A 16171-nucleotide genomic window follows, 5' to 3' on the forward strand; every position below is an offset into this window, starting at 1 on the left:
TTACAAGGTGGGACACATCAGCAACTGAAATACAGATTCCACTGAATGACAAAGGATAGGTGCTGAAGGCAGCCTAGATTTTACAGGCTGTGACTCTCCCAGAGTCAAGATTTTCAGACTCCAATTTACACAGGCCTGAATGCCTGTGGCAGCTTTCAGTCTGTGGACAGACCTCACCTTTAGAAATACACATGGCTGTCTTCTGTGCAGCTGAAGAACAGTCCTTGCCAATGGCTAACTTGCCTGATTATACAACAGTCTCATGGCCACACACTTTAACTCCTCTCAAGCCTTTGGCTGGTAACACCTGTAGTAAACAGTACTGATTACCTATTAAACAGGCAAACTCCTTTCAGCTTCAGAAAAAAATCCAACAGTCTTCCAAGTGCTACACCTTTACAGCAAAATGCTTGAAGAGTTTGGTTCCCACTAAGCCTGAGAGAATATTACCTGTGGATAACTGAATGCAAAGTATGGCTTCCTCACACCTACACACACATATAATATATCTGAGAAATTGTGGTTTTAAAGAATCAAAGATGAACACAATACCAAAAATGCAACAGTATGTTCATTATTTATGCCAATGAAGAATATTTGTTGCAAGAAATGCTGCAGGATAACAAAGGAGGAAAATGTTTAGCTGCTGCAGGAAAGAGAGGCTGAATATTGACTACAAGAAAGAAAGGCTTGAAAATAAGTGTATTGTAACTACTTCTTTTACATTGAGAGAAGTTTGCACTCTAAGAAATGTATTTCCTCCTAGCAGTAAGGACAGATTGTTCCCCAACAATCAGTGTCAGTCATGATGTGACTCAAGACTAAGAAAATATAAGAATAATGCATCTAAGTTTTGGCTGACCTCAAATTAATTTAAGCTAATGCATATCAAAAACTCAGTTTCCATTTGCAAAACTGCAGGGTGCCAAGGAGCTAGTTTATCTTGTCTGCTGCAAACAGATGTTGAGCAGATAGTGTCCAGACCTGCAAACTGAAAACACCACCAGCAGCTCTGGACTGGTACCCCGCGCAGTGTTTGTGTCACCCTGTGGTCTAGCCGATAACTGACGGTCTCATCTGCCGGCTGCTTTCTGCCATGACGGGATCACAAACCCTGCGGGAGCCCCACGCAAGGTCCGGCCAGATATTTCCATACCCCGCGCAGCGACCATGCCTGTCCGCCGAGACAGCACGGGTAGCACCCCGCAAGGCAGGCAGCCAGGGAAGGAAAGCCTCCTTCCTTCCCCGCGCCTCTCTCTCCGCCCGGCGGCGGCGGGGGCCGCGCCCGCCCGGCCGCGCTCAGCACCGCGGACAGCGCCCCGCGGGGACCGGCGCCCCGGGGCCGGGGAGCGGCCCGGCCCGCCGGCAGCGCGCACACCCTCACTCACTCATACCCACCCCCGCACGCACACACTGCCTCACACTCACACGCACCGCGGCGCCTCCGTCACTCACCACATCCTCCGCAGGCCGCCCCGCGGAAGCCGCCGCCGCCGCGCAGCTCCAGAGCGGGAGGGCGGGGAGCCGCGGCCACATGGTGCTGCCCGCCGCCCGCCCCCTGCGCACTGCACCGCCCCCCGGGCCGGGGCTCCGCGCACCGCTGGGAGCTGCTGGCCTGGCCCCCACAAACGGGAGTGTCGTCCCTGTGTTAGCCATTCTACGTCTTTTCCCCCGGTTTCTGTCGCGTCTGTTGTTTGCCTTGCGCTTCGCATGGTACTTTCGTAGAGCGAAGTGTCTGGAGTTGCTCACAGGTGATGTGCGATAACTCGGGGCAGATCACGCGTTTCCCAACAAGTTCCTCACGGAACAAAAGGCTAGAGTTGTGCCTGATCGGGGCTCAGACTTGAGCAAGGGTCTCACGCTCCCAGTTACTTCACCATAAAGCACACACACAGGGCAAGAGGTCCTGTCTCTGCATAGCTTCTAGGGTAAGGGGGGCACAGAAGGCAAGCAACAGTAAAAATATAAATAGCAAGATTCTGTCTTAGAAGAGCTCACTCAAGAATCCAGATTTCTCACTTTTAAATGAAACTTCCATCTACTGGCTCATAGATTCCTCCCTTCTTCACGGGTGAGCCAACCTGACACTTCATCTGTTTCCTTTGGGCTATGAAGTCAGGAAGATGCCCAAGAGTGGAGAACCTTGCCCTCACTGGGTGTCCCTACCTAGGCACTGAAGACCCTCCCAGGAAAGGTGGGTATCTTCTAATCTTCTGTGAGAGCTCTATATTGCAATTACTGTCTTTTGCCTTTGGTGCATCCCTGAGAGGATTCTGTTTTTTCAGTGCTCTGCCACAAAGGACCTGATGGCAGCCAGATAAGCTCCCTTTCACTCCCATGCTGACAAACCCACTTCTTCTGCCCCTCTTGCCCTGTGCCATCCTCCAGCCTCCTCTTCATCTGTGGCCTCCACCAAACTTGCTGCATAGGCTCAGTGTCTGTCTTGAGATGCAGTGGGGAACTCAAACTAAACCTGGCATTTGATGCTGCTCAGCTTCAGGAGGTTCTCATCAGCCCATTTCTCTGTTTGTCAAAGTCCCTCTAAAGACCATCCCTCTTCTCCAGTGTATCTGACATTTCCCTCGGTCTGGGAGCATTTGCAAACTTGCTGAGAACACACTCTGTCCCATCATACAGGTCATTAGTAAAGACACTGCACACTTTTGGCCACAGTGTCAGTATTTCATAGGGACATGACTGATAACCAGTACCATGCTAGACTTCATATTGCTTTTCAAAACACTTGGACCCCAAGGTCTTGCCAATTTTCCAAGCATGTTTTAGGCCAATTACCCAATGCATATCTTTCCCATGCTCGCTTTCCAGTTTTTAGTTTATATGAAGTCTAATCTAAAGTCCACAGTGCGGGTGGACAGCCGTGGCTGGTGGCACATTACAATCAGGTATACAGGAATCTGAATTCACAGTACAAGAAGAAATCTCCTGCCTCTTCCACAGTACATGCACTTCAGTATCAGGCTCCTGAATAAATCCTTAGCAATGAAAATGAAGGGAAAAAACAAAGAACAATTAAAAAAAAATTGAAGAGAATACTGATTACTTCAATGCATCCCTAATTAGAGCAGTGCCTAACAAAGAGGTCTGATTTGCACTGAAATCTGTGATTGGAACTCAGATATTTCTAGACAGTACAGCTTGCTGATAATTTTTGCTTTCTAAAAAGCGATGCATTGAAAACTTCCCTTTGTGTCATTTAATCTCTCCCCTAGCAAGCAGGCCATCCTAACTGACCATTGACCAATGACCTAAATTCACCTTTATTATGTGATCAGACTCCTTGATTTTAATATCCAGTTTTCTTGAAATTTCCATGTCTCACCCTGTCATTTTCATAATAGAACTAATGTTTACACTTTGAAATATTTAACAACAGCAGGAAATGACCCCTTTGCATAAGAAAATGCTGCTTTTCTTTCTTTTCACAAATATCTGCATTTTAAACAGAAAATGAAAAATAATTTCTCTCCTTAATTCCAGTGTGGGTTCACTAATTCAGTTCAATTCAATTCATCACTACGCTTGTGTTAACAGTTGCTATCTAAGTAATTGCTATTCTGGGGAAAAGTCTCCGTATAGGAAAGCTCTTCAGTATGTGTTTGTAGTTAAACATGTTCTTATACCTACAAATTTTCAACAAAGTACTGCAGCCTGTACTTTAGCATGTGCTGAAGCGTCTTCCTCACTCAGAGTTTTATTCTTGAGAAAAACAAAACAAAAGCAAAAAACAAGGCTACATTTGATTTTGCAGGCATAGTCAACAAGAGCAATCAGAAAGCCACCAGAAAGACTGGGAAAAAATTCACATTTGTAGCAGGATTACAAAGATACTTACAGTGAATTCAATGCCCCCCTTCACATCTGTGTAGCAAGAAGCATGGATCATGTAAGTTGATCTTCCTGTGGCGTTTATGAAATCCCTACATAGGGATGTGGGGATTTCATGCAGACAGCAAAACTGAAGCAAATACTCAGTACAACTTCCAAGACTTCAGTACATGCATATTTCATCTCTGGTTCGTAAAATCACAGAATAAACTGTGTTGGAAAGGACCCATTAGTCCAACTCATCAAGTCCAACTCCTGGCCATGCACAGAATCATCCCCAAGAGTTACACTACGTGCCTGAGAGAATGCTTCTTGAACTCTGTAAGGCTTGGTGCTGTGACCACTGCTCTGGGGAGCCTGTTTGAATAGAAGAACCCTTTTCTAATATGCAACCTAAACCTCTCCTGACAGAGCTTCATGCCCTTCCCTCAGGTCCGGTCACTAGGTGCAGGAGAGACAAGATCAGTGTCTGCCCCCCTCTTCCCTCACGAGGAAGTTGTAACTGCAATGGGGTCTCCCCTCAGTCTCCTCAAGGCTGAACAGACCAGTTACTTCAGCCACTCCTCATACAGATTCCCCTCAAGGTGCTTCACCATCTTTTTTTGCTCTCCTTTGGATGATCTCTAAGAGTTGAATATCTTCCTTATATTGTGGCCCCCAAAACTGTCCCCAGCACTTGAGGTAAGGCCACCTCAGCACAGAACAGAGCAGGACAATCACCTCCCTTGGCCAGCTGGTGATGCTGTGCCTGATGCATCCCAGGACACAGCTGGCCCTTCTGGCTGCCAGGGCACTGCTGGCTCATGTTCAACTTGCCCTTGACAGTGACCCCCAGGTCCCTTTCTGTGGCACTGCTCATTGACAAGGAGCCACAGCTTTTGTGCCAGTTCTAGTGGATACTACTCAGCAAGCTATTTGCTTGATCAGCAATGGTGAGCAGATAACAAGAGGCAGATCCTGACAAAGCTTCTTGCATCTTAAGGGTTTATGAAGAGCTGACAAGGCTTCTGCATCATTAAACAGATTTACGCTTAGAACAACTTTGAAACTTCAAAATGCCGTGTAACTCATGTAAGTGCGTGCTGACAGCGTAGATCAGACAAACTCCAGACAATGACATGCATCAACCTAATGTTTTACTTCCATTTCTAAGTATCAGGCCTACACAGGGGAATGTCTGTATTTTACTAGCAGCTCTTTGTAATACATGCCAGCCATCACCAAAGATTGTCCAGTCACCCTCACAACAAGCTGTGTTAGCACTGCTGGATTGCAGGACTTCCGTTCCTTCTGCCCTTTTGTAGGATCTACAGCAACTCACACAGGGGCAAAACAGAAACAGCAGAAGCTGAGCAGGTGCTTTCTTGTGTCTCTCTGTAAGCCTGCACTTCGTGACAATAGCTTGGGATGCTGCAGCAGCAGCAGTGGGAATTCTCACCATGCTGTATCCTGACTCTGAAAAACTGCCTAGTCCTTATGGACAGCTGCTTTCAATGAAAGGGGAAGATAGGCTGATTCTTAGAGATGCTCAGTATCTGGAAGAACTGAACTATCACCCCATTCAGCATCCTTCAGGCTGAAATGTTTCCATTCTCCCATCAGCAGCCCTAAAGAAGACTTAAGTCCCTAAGATCTTAATTATTTGTCTCTTTCATTAACCACTCTGTACTCATCACTACCTTCATTGCACTTACAAAGAGTAGGACCATCAGACAAAAAAATTATTTCAACTATATATGGTTAACATCAGGCAGTGTTGGGATGCAAAATATCTAAGGCACAAAACTACAGGGTTTTTTTTTCAGGCGCTTTCATGAGAGTGAAGCAGCCACACCAGTGATCAATTACAGCAAAACTTCAAAGCAGCAAAAAAGCAGAGGCTTCCTTAGGTTATAGGAGAGTCTGGAGTCCCTGTGCAGCAAACATGTGCCATGCTTTCACTATTTTAGGTGGGAACACAAAATGTATTATGTAGGTAGGTAAAAGCGTATGTGTGTGTGTGTGAGCCCATGTGTGTGTGCACCCATGTATGCATAATAGCCAAGAGAAAAAAGGAGAAGCATCCAGTTTTCCTTAGAGAAATCTGAGTATTCACACAATATCAAGCCCTCCAAGACCTAGTGCTACAAGTGGTGAATCAAGAAGCACGTGAATTCTGCTTTTTGAACTCTTATCCTGGAACAGAATGACAGTAGCCGAGATGGGCATACTCCAGCAAGAATATCTGGGGCAAGGCTGAAGACCAGCCTTGCACACAGGGTCTTAGAATTGATTTTATCTTTTTCAGCATATTTGCTAATATGAGATTCTGAGCCAGCTGTTCTGCAGAAACACAGAAGTGATAAAAACAAGTAACTTGTGAACTTGGGTAGCCATGTCAAGATAAGATTTTTAAATAATAATAAGATAATGATTTTTAAATAATCATTCTGAGATCTATTTTAACTGAAGCATTGGGGCCAAAATATTTCCTTTGATAAGGAATCCCACAATCTTTTTCGTCTACCAGTAAGAGATTCTTCTAACTTCCAGCCTAAATACATACTTGGCACAAATACCACTAATAAAATCTGGCTGATACCGTTCTGCATTTGGAATAGCAATGTTCTCCTCTCTTCCTGCTCCAGAGTGCTTATGAGGAATTCAGTGTTGTCTCTAAGTTCATCCTTAGGGGGCAGAAAAAATATTTTGACCTCCTTTTCTAACAAGGAGCATTTGTCCTTTCTAACAACTGCTCTACCATCTTTCCTCACTTTGATCCTTTCCTCACGTTTCCTCACATTATTAATCCGGTGGCTTTTCGGCCGTGCACTGTTCCAACCGTAGTGACTGGTGACCAAGGCCCCTTTCTGCCCCAGTGTCTGGCACTGACACCCCACTCACTTTGGTAGCTGCCACTATAGGTCTGGGGCACCAAAACCCTTGGTCTAAATCCAGTTGCTAGCACCAAATTCATCACACCAGTTCACCCAGTAGCTGGCACTTAGTCCTTGCAGCAGTCATGCACATGAGATAGAGACCGTGACTATGCAGTTAGATGAGAAAGGATGTAAGAAGAAGATAGAACAGATTGTAGTAATTAGGTACCAGAACAGTCAACATGACCAGTCACCAATGTGATGACCAGTCTCGTCTTACAGGCACCTAGTCCCTCCTACACCCCTTTTTGTCTGACCCTTTCCTTTCCATGAATCTTCAGCAACTGCCAAGTCTCACCAGTCTCTCCAGCATCCTGCATCCTTTGAGTCTGCATCCTTATCAGTTGCCCCACTGTGCCTCTGAATTTATTACTATCCCATCAATCACTGTGATTAGTCAGGTTTGTTTCTCATCTTTATCACAGTTACATTTCTCTTTCATTTTTGTGTTTCTGCCTATCTTCACGGGTTTCCTTTTCTCCTTAGTATCCCATATGACAAGGTGATTGACCAGCCAATCACAGGTTCTAACTCCAGACTTCTTACCCTTCCAAGATTTTGTGTCTTCTTCTTTCTTAGTCTTTAACACTGACAGGATAATTTAAAATCAGGGACAAATTGAGGTATTATGGAAGGAGTTCCCATAGTCAGCCAGCAGGATTAGAAGGGAGGCAACAATGGGAAAGGCATCAGGAGTACAATTTGTTGCTGATGCAGCCTGAAAGTACTTACAATTTGGAATTGCTAAAATGAAAATTGTCAAAATAGTTCAACATTTTTTCCCATAAACTTTGTCATAATTTTGGGGTTTTTTTCATTCTGGTCCAGAGCAGAAATCTGCAAGTGTTTACTGACAACTGTAGCTTGAGTTTTTCAAGCAGCTGCATTTACTTTATTACTTTATTGCTTATAACTTCATTGTTACTAAATTTATTTATTATTTATTACTTTATTCCTATATGTAGCCTCCTTATTTTACACTATGACTAGAAATGGTCTAGGAAGGACATGAAAAAGAAAAAGACAAATACAAAGAATAAAAAGACAAAGAACATCCCTAGAGAACAAAAATCTAATAAGAGTTTGTCTGAATCATCTTCTTATGAGCAGTTCACTAAGTGTTTTTGTTGTAATCTATTTTCTTGCTTTTGAAGGATTATTTTGAATGTAGAATTGACTTTGAAATGTTCCATGGAATTTTTTAAAAACATGGATTCCCTGCAATACGCTCTAACAAAAACTCCCAGCAGGCCCATGCCAAAGTATTTGAGGAAACTTAATGGTTTCTTGAATCTCAGTTTGAAATAAGTAGAACAGTAACAGGTATAAAACAAATTATGTGTGCACATAATTTGTAAACTTCTCCAAAAGGCTGCATAGATTTGCAAAAACAACAAGAATTTTGTTTGAGGCTGTTTTGTTGGGTGGTGGTTCAGTTTATTTGTTTGGTTTGGGTTGGTTTGGGGTTTTTTTGTTGTTTTTTGTCCCTGGGATTACATGCATTGGCTTTGCCAGAGGCAAGGTTAAACTGGTAATGCTCGTCTTTGGCAAGTGCTGGTGGCCTGTTGGTGCTGTTGTGTGCCACAACGATTAGTTTGATTTAGCCTGAGCTCTGACGTGGCAGCACAGATGGTTATGGACGCGTTATCAGCAGACAGCAGACGGCACAGCTCGGTTGTGTGTGGCCTTACGTCTCCCTCTGGTGGCTCGGTTTCAAACCCTTAGGCGGTTTCTGCTGCCCCTGAGCTGCTGGAGAAAGCCACTCCACTCAGCCAAGACCATTGCATTCTTTCACTAACACTGAGGGTTCCACTCTGGTATCATCTTTATCCCGGGTGCCTTGGAAGCTGTTGACACTTGAGAGTTTGGCTGCTTGGAGCTGTATGTCTCAAGTGAGGTCCCTTGCTTGCAGAGCATTCAGCAGTCACACCCATCTGTATTTCCATATCCCCTCTAAAAATCGCCCACTGGACACAAATCCTAGAAGTGTCAGGTTCAAAAATTGTCCATTTTTGGAGCTCAAATCCAAGGATTTTTGCTTGCCTTGACAAAACACCTTATTTGCTTGGTCTGTGATGCACAGGCTGTTACTCTAAGAGATTACAGAAGAAAATGCAACACTGAGAGCCATTTCTCCTTAGTATGTTTTCTTTTCCTTTCCCATAGAAAAATGAAATAAAAATTCCTTTTCAGATATAATATTTTACGCTACTGAAAGAGACAACATGCTAATATTTTATTCTTTTGCAACAGAGAAACAGACACACACTCTGTTTTGATAGCTGCTGCAAAACAGAGGCTCATTTTTGAGGATCTAAACTTATCCCCACCTTTCCTGTACACTGATATCACTGGAAGAATACTGTGTTGTAGAAGTGCAGTTTCCAAAGTATCTGTTCTGGTTTTGAAGTTTTGCAGCACTTTGGACCTGTTTAGCACTTTTCAAAGGGACTGATGTAGAACAGGCAAAAATGGAAACTGCTGCTTGTTTCAAGTCCTAGTGTGAATATGACACCATGGTAGACCACAGTCTTCCAGAAGTGTCCTTCAGGATGCAGCATATATTGCAATGGTACAAACGAAAAAAAAAAAAAATTGCTTTCTTGTTAATGTTGCTGGAGGTAGAAATTTATTAACCTCAGTAATAAATCCATTAACCAAACAATTAACACAAGAGTTTTCTCAAATTGTGACAACACTAAATGTTCTCTTCTCCCCATGCAACTCAGTTCATCAGCAGCTTATCCCCTTATTTTCCTACAGAAGAAGGAAAAGAGCAATTTCACACCTTTAATACTTATACAGGAGTTGCTCATATATTATATATTGTTAGCACTGAATTCAACTTAGAAAAAATAGGTGTCTCCTTGAAAAAAACCCCAAAAGACCCCCAAATCTCCACCAAACAAACAAACAAAAAAACAACTAGAAAAACCCCCTCCAAACAAGCACCTCTCATTGAGATGCTTCAGCAAGGAAAGAAGCAGAAAAAAGAAACTTCTGAGAAAAAAAAAAAAAAAAAAAGGCATTTTCTACTAGTTTCATCAAATGCAAATAAGTTGGCCTGCTGTGCGCAACTGAATGAGCAACTGGAAAAGGGCAACCTGTCATGTTTGTTCCTTTTGATGACTGTAAAAACAGTTAGAGGAACCAAACCCACTGCCTTTTTACTTGAATATGATACTTAAGTGCTTACATTTGAAAAAAATCTATCCTATTTATTTGTGTATGCATGAGTTTGTACAAGTTAGTTCTTCAAAGTGTGTTCATGGTATGGGGTTTTTCCTCCTAAAACCTTCTTGTCAAGTAAACTCTGTGTGGTTTCCCATACATCGAGATTTGGATTCACTGCCTTACAATATGCATGTTTGATTACAAAGTTGGTTTCCCTCTGACTGCTTTGAAGCAGAGAAATGCACCCATGCTGCTAGCCTTTATGTTGTAATATCACTCTTTTTCCACTGCAGAAAGCATCTAAATATAAATGAATGCAAATATCTGGAAAACAAAAAAGAAATTATTACCAGTTTCATTAAAATCCCTTGATAAAGGGAAAATGCAGAAGCATTCTTTTGTGAATCTGTCACATTCTTTGAAACTAAAACAGCATCAGTTTATAATGGAACTGAGAGTGCTTTATACAACAAGAGTCAAATTCACAGCTGGGCAAGGTTCTTGCATGCATCAGCAAAGACTTGCATCAGACCCCTAAGAGCTTCAATGGAACTGAGTTAGAATGTTCACATGATTCCATGCAGAGCCTTTAATCTCATACAATGCTTGAGAAAACTGCAATATATTATTGAAAAAAAAATATTATACACTAGTCAAAGATCTGTGTTGTCTGAAATGTTCATGCCTGTCAGGTTCTGTTTTGGTATCACTTGCCTAAGTTCAGAGAGCACGAGACTCTGTTATTCTGTCTTTCTTCCTCCTTAGAGGCTCAACTGAAAAATTAGTCTCCGCTAACTATATTGCTTGAACTATACAAGCAGAATTATAAGGGAAACAGCAAAATACTTTTTGCACTTTTAGTAATAAAAAAGTGCAAAGACTTACTATTAATAAATATCCTTATTTTCTAATTTAGAAGACAAAGTGTGCTTCTCAAACAGAAGAATCCATGTTTAAGGACAAAAAAACAGTAAAGTGGGGTGATCAACCTACCAGTATACAAAAGTGGCATTTGATCAAAACTTAACAGCATTTGTACTATATAATGAAAATATACATCCATTTATATACCCTTTCTTTTGTTTTAGTAGGCTAACTAGCTAAAGGGCCAGCTGCTAGAAAAGCTGGTATCTACTTAACAATAGTCCACGTGAACAGGAAATAAGTCAGAATGTTGTGCTTCTCTAGCAGATCCCAGTCTAGCATGGTATCTGATGGTGTACTTTAGGGCCAAACACAGTCCTACTGAAGTAAAAAAGATACAGAGTTAAATACATTAACTGCCTTACTGAGCCTGGAAGGGACAAAGTGGGCAGCTGTCACAGAGAACTTCCTGGTATGTAGGACTCTCCCTTGGTCTTTGAGACATCCAGGGCAGGCTAACACATCGCAGCCTGGAACTGAGTTGAAGCACTGCCTTCTTCATATCCTCTCTGTCTTCCAATGGAGGTCCCAAGGATTTCAGATGACAGTGGGGAGCAGCACTGAACAACAGGTTCCAAGCCACATACTACTGCAACAAGATAGCTCATTCTACTAAGAAGTGAGAAAAGAGCTGAGGACAGGACCTGGGATGAGCAGGTGAATACTACTTGTTTGTTTGTTTGTTTTTCAAATGAGGAAGGTCTATTAAAAAGTGGCACCTTCTAGGGAAAGATGAGATGAGTGGATAGGGAAATATGCATCTCCATGCTCTTAAAGAACTGTTCTTTCATAGTACATAGTGGAAGGAAATCTGTGCAGGACTGTAAAACTTCCTTGGCAGGAAGCCTGAAAAGCTGTGCTTTTGTGTGAACACAGGTCGATTTGTTCCACCTGCTGGACTGAGAGGTCCATCACACTGGACTTAGAGCTCTGCCTCAGCGCAGATCTACCCCACAGCTATGCTGCACCAAGCAGTGATCTTCACCAATCTAAGACTAGCCATGCTGCATGCTCTGAACTAGCAGCAAGGGGTAGTTTGCTTCCTCTGTGTACTGGGGTGGAGTTAGTTTTCTTCATAGCAGCCCAAATGGTGCTATGTTTTACATTTGTGTTGAAAATAGTTAATAACAAAATCCACAGTGTTTTAGCTCTTGCTGGTTATTGCTTGCTCATCATCTGTTTCTCACTCTGTTTTCTCCCAGGGCATAGTCTAGGATGGGGAGAGATGGGACAGCTGACCTGAACTGACTGGAGAGATACTTCATAATACATAGCATCATGCTTTGCAAGAAAACCAGGGGAGGTAAGTTTTGTTGTAAGTAGCCACTCTTGGAGGTAGGCTGGACACCACTCTGCTGCTGGGCTGGTGTAGAATTGCTTTTACATCACTTGCTTTTTTCCCCAGTTTTCTTCTTTACTGATTAACCTGTCTTTACTTTGACCCATAACTACTTTTTTTGGTTTGGTTTGGTTTCCACTTTTTTCCTTCAATCCCACTGGGAGGTTGGAGTAAAAAGTGACTGGAAGGGAGATTAGCTGCCCAGGATCAACCCACCAAATAAGGAGGGCAATATTGGCTGTTGGGTGAGTTTGCCAGTAGCAGAGTGCCTCTTGCAGAGGGAGCAATTAACAGCTGTGCCTGAGCCATCTCTGTGGAAGCAAAACAGGAGGATGGAAGTATGCAGCACAAAGAATTGAGCTGCTCACACCGGGGATGCAAGAGGACATCTGGATAAGGACAGAGAGCAGCAATTCCTCAGCCATTAGTAATTCTCCAAGTGGTTGGCATATAAGTGTAGGCCTGGTATGGTATGTGACATTTCACATACATACTAAAAAGCTAGACTGTGAGCCAGCTACCTAAAGCTCTGCTGACATCTGGTGCTGAACAGAAAATGAGTTTTTCAGTGCAGTAAGGTTCTCCACTTTGAAACACTATCTTATCGGACAGGAGTTGCATTTTTTCAGCCTGTCTCCCAAAACAGCAGTCTTCCACACAGCCTGCTTGGCATACTCACATGTATAGAGAGTCTCAGTTCTCAGACAAAGCCTCTTTAGGAATATTTGAAATTAGAAATTAAGTAGAAACTGAAAAACACATATTAATTAGCGGGAACATTGCATTTTTGTAAGATTTTAATCCCTCATGGAGCATAGAGTTCAGTTTTTAATCAATGGTCACCTTAATTGGAATAGATTTTATGTCTTGCAATATACTTCTTGATAGAATTGATAAAAAAAAAATAGTTAGGCATTTTTTCAAAATTTGATGTACTTTAACTTTCAGGTTTATTTTAGAAGGAGTCTAAATTTGAGTACAGAATCTTCTGTGGATTTGAATTCCAAGATTTCTTTCAACTTACCTTAAAGTTGTTTTCATAAAAATTGTCTTTTTTACTGAGAAACCTGCTCTTGGCAGTTTTGTCTATGCTTAGCAAACCTTTGCTTGTAATGCAGTGTCCTGTAAAGAAAATGTTAAAAAGAATACTCTTTTCAGTTCTTCAAGGAGTTGGTGCAGGAAACTGCGCAGTTGTACATATCAAGAATTGTTCTTTAAAGAATTTTTGTGGGCTTGGGCCTATTCTTCAAATGTTTAAAAACAGTAAAGGAGATTTTTCCCTTTTCCAAGTTGTCTCTTGCAAATAATTAACTATCAATTATACTGAATAACATAATTCATTATTTACTGGACAAACAGTAATCCATCTGCTATCTTTTTACCAGCATCCAGTAGCAGATGCTTTGTATAAAATAAAAAATTGCTATAGATTAATATTGCCATCAGTATCCACTCTCAACCACCAGCTATCAATGGTTTAGGAGCTAAGACTAACCTTAAAACTAAAACCTATTCCTCTTTGCATAGTAGGTCTAGCAGCTCCACTAATTCAGCCTATTAATTTCTAACTTTTTTACATATTTGTCCAACCTGATGACCAATGACAAGGAGTGTACATATTTATCTTCCACAAAAATAAGAGAGATTTGGGAGAAATGCTTTATATTTTCAGAGCCATAGGACCATCATCTCCAACAACTAGGGTAATGTTTTTTGCAAAAAAAAAAAAAAAAAAAAATTCAATTTTTTTCTAGGTTATGTTTTTTGCAAACAAAAGGCTTTAAGTATTTTAATTTTGCTAGTGAGTTAATCAGAAATCATATTTCTCTTTCAGATTTGATGTTCTGCCCATTTCTGTAGGTCTCAACACAGCAATTGCCAGGAACAAAACTCAAAATTAATTGTAAATTAATATTAATTTGTAAACATTCCAGTTTTGTTAGAGCATCTTAAACAAAACTATTTCTAAAGATGTTTTAGTTTGTACTGCTCCTGTAAATTTGCAGGGGGCATGAAATTGATTAAATGTATCAGTTACCTAAAACATTGCTGGAATGTTTCCACGCTCTCAGAAAACTGTCATTTTTTTTCCCTTTCCAAGAAAAAAAAAGGGTGAGCGATCTGTTTTCAGGGTTGAAGCCTAATGTGTTACAAAACCACTCAGGATGAAATAATAATAATTGATATGAAATAGTCTGAAACAAAGGCTGGCCATTTCCATGTGGGAAACCTGTGCCACATAATACAAACATGCAAAGTAGACTGGATAGATATAATCTATGTGAATTTTAAAGTGCTTGTGAGAGCCTTCCATTGAAAATCTTTCAGGAAGATGCATAGGCACAGAAAGGAAAAGGGAAGTGCTGTGACAGATAAAACTAGTTAGGAAAAGCTGTGAGACTGAACAGCCAGCCCTCAACATGGCAAAGCATGTCATATATTCAGACCTGGTCTGCAACATAAAGAAGTTAATTAGGTCATGATAGTAAGGCTGAATTAAGTCTAGTCATTGCTTTGAAGTGCAAATGAGCTGTTAGAAGGTGGAAGAGAAAGTATTCTCCCCTAGAGTATTTTGCTATTGCTTTTGCTAAAAAAATGAGCTTCAAGACAACTTTCAAATAAGCACAGAATTTGATTTATGGAGCCTAATCTTACAAATGGGTCTTTTCACCTTGTGCCTGGTCTTTACCACCACTTAGCTCAAATAGTGGAATAATCCAGGCTCCTCCCATATACTCAAATTCACTCAAGTCTTCTTCACAGGCTACTATTGAAGAACTCCATTCCTCTGTATTCGTGACTGAAAGGTTTCTTCATTGCAGAAACAGATGTAAAATGTCCTGGTAATTTCATAATTAACTGTGCTCTCAAAATGCTTGTTTTTCTGCCATGTCCCTCTGCCTGTCTGCAGTAGGGGCTCTGGTCTTTCCCATGCACAGCTGAGTTTGCCTCCAGGAAAAAAGAAATCCATATCACCTGACAGAGAGGGTTCTGCAGCACAGCCCCAAGCTGTACCCACAAGGTCAGAAAGCCACCACTGGAAGTATGAAGTTCTTTGAGCACTTTCCTAAAGAGAAAAAATTTAGGCATATCCCTGCCTGCAATGAACTGTTGTTGCCAAAGTAGTCATTCCTTCCAAGCATTTCAAGACAAACATAAGGGACTGCATCTGTTCCCAAAGGAGGACTAGACAGTTGAAGAGTAGAATTGAGAACAAGGAAAAGGTGTCACTGGGATTAGAGAGCAGCTCCAGACCCTGACTGTTGGCCTGATGGACATGCGGCATCTGTTCTGGGTGCCCCTGTAAAGAAGAAAATTTCCACTCCTTGGAAATATTAAGAGTATGGAAATTTGGTGTAGTGCACCTGAGGATGTGAGATCAAAAATGTTACTCATTCCAAACAGAAAAAATTCAATGTATTACAAAAAAAAAAAAAAAAAAAGAAGGCAGCAGAGCAGGAAGGCAGCAGAGCAAGCCCTTGATTACTGCTTTGGTACTACTATAAAACACAAGCTATACTTGAAAAGCAGATACAAGGAAAAGCTAATACAATGGTAATTCTTTTAAAATTCCATGAAGAGATATAAGAATTTACCCATATCAGTTTTCTTAAAATAAAATCTACAGTAAAGGAAGAAGGCAACTTTTTTAGTAACAGAGGGGTCTATTTCCACTAAGTCACTTGCTTTCACAATTGCAAATGAGTTGTTTGTGTGGAAATAGTAGTTTAGAAGAACAGTTTAGTTTTGTAATAACCCCCATGATTATGATGAAAGCCCCCATTTTCACATCTTCCTTCTGTCACTGAAAAATCAAGTTTGTTTTCATATAGCGAGAATGCTCCAGCAAGCTCCGGAATTTGCTAGTATTGTTGGCATGTATAAATAGAGCATTTTTTAATGTGCCACAGGGAATCTGCAGCTGCTTGCTGAATACAGACAGAAAGCAAATGTTTTGCTCTTGTTACAG

Source organism: Onychostruthus taczanowskii, unplaced genomic scaffold (genome assembly GCF_017590055.1).
Source record: "Onychostruthus taczanowskii isolate IOZ18803 unplaced genomic scaffold, ASM1759005v1 scaffold121, whole genome shotgun sequence".
NCBI classification, from domain to species: domain Eukaryota; kingdom Metazoa; phylum Chordata; class Aves; order Passeriformes; family Passeridae; genus Onychostruthus; species Onychostruthus taczanowskii.